Source organism: Cynara cardunculus, assembly GCF_001531365.2.
Source record: "Cynara cardunculus var. scolymus isolate 2C chromosome LG 10, CcrdV1, whole genome shotgun sequence".
NCBI lineage: Eukaryota > Viridiplantae > Streptophyta > Magnoliopsida > Asterales > Asteraceae > Cynara > Cynara cardunculus.
In genome coordinates, this window is record NC_037537.1 from 6,708,619 (window position 1) to 6,709,921 (window position 1,303).

At 30.9% G+C, this 1,303-nt stretch overlaps 1 long non-coding RNA gene across 1 annotated transcript in view; it reads right to left on the minus strand.

Moving 5' to 3' along the window:
• Positions 1–263: 263 nt before the first annotated feature.
• Positions 264–1,303, minus strand: part of LOC112518947 — a 2,318-nt gene continuing 1,278 nt past the window's right edge. The window contains exons 2-3 of the long non-coding RNA XR_003069883.1: positions 850–895; positions 264–323 (exon numbers count right to left, since the gene is read on the minus strand). This is a non-coding gene — a long non-coding RNA (uncharacterized LOC112518947). The remainder of the gene's footprint in view (positions 324–849; positions 896–1,303) is intronic.

The window sequence follows — 1,303 nt, forward strand, 5'->3', positions numbered from 1 at the left end:
ACGCTATATTGTTTGTACTTTATGCAAATTTGGTTGTACAAGGTATATATATTAAAATGGAGTAACAGAATGAAAAGGTTGTCACGCCCCGATTTTTTTTTTCTTTCGAGTACCGTGACATCATTCTTAATAACTTATGTCATGAACAAAAATACGAACTTAAAATTCCAAACACACATAATATGTTTAACATAATTCGTTACATAATTGCGGAAGCGTAAAATACTTTAACATAATCAATGTTAATTAAAATATCTAATCAAGCATGATTCAAAAACATAGTCCCGTATTTCTTCATTCACTCGTCTACTGACAAATGACACCTGAGATATATACATGTATAGTATAAGCAAAAAGCTTAGTGAATACAATATGGTTTCATGATCATATGCACACACAAAACAGCGTTTTAGCGTATTTTAATTATTATATTGCAAGTGAGGCCTCGGCTTGTCACTTTTCTTTGCGTATGTGGCGTATTCTATGGACGAGGACTCCAAGACCTCGAAATTGCAAGCCCTCCTTTCATGTCCAACCCACCCCGTACGGTGGACGAATCTTGCCGAATCATACTAGTTGCATATCATTTATTTGCAATACTCACTCATTAATGCAAATCTCATCGTGACATGCAACGTGTATCTCATGCAAGTGACAACATAAATCACATATGTCAAGTCATCATAATCTTTCTCATCAACATCACCTTTCATATCATGCATATATTTAAATATCATGTACATCAATATAATCAAGTTATCATCATATGCATATCATGCATATATCATGGATAAAATACTTTTATAATAATCATGTATATATCCCATAAAAATCGCATAATGTACTCACCTTGAATCGTTAACGTTCGATAGGTCGTTCTCTCAAAAACGGCAACCTACATGATAATTTATACCATTCCTAAGCATHTTAAATAATCGTAATTAAATTGATTACTATTCCTTAACAATCTTAACACRACTTTTCCTTTTATTGATCAACCCCGATAACATCATATCTCATGTTTCACTCTAATATTTTCTTAAAATATTATTAATAATGTGACGTCGTTAAATATTAATTGTTGCTCGTTCATTTTATAAAATAAGCAATATACTTTACATTTTCTTGAATAATAAATATTCTACCAAAATAACTAAACTAAATAGTTCGCAACGTAAATAATGTTTTGCGACCAAAACGTCTCGTTTAAAATTTATAAGTGAATAATGGTGACAACATGTCACACCCATATAAATAATGGTCGTTCCATAACTTTAAAGTTCAACATAATTAATACTCGAAA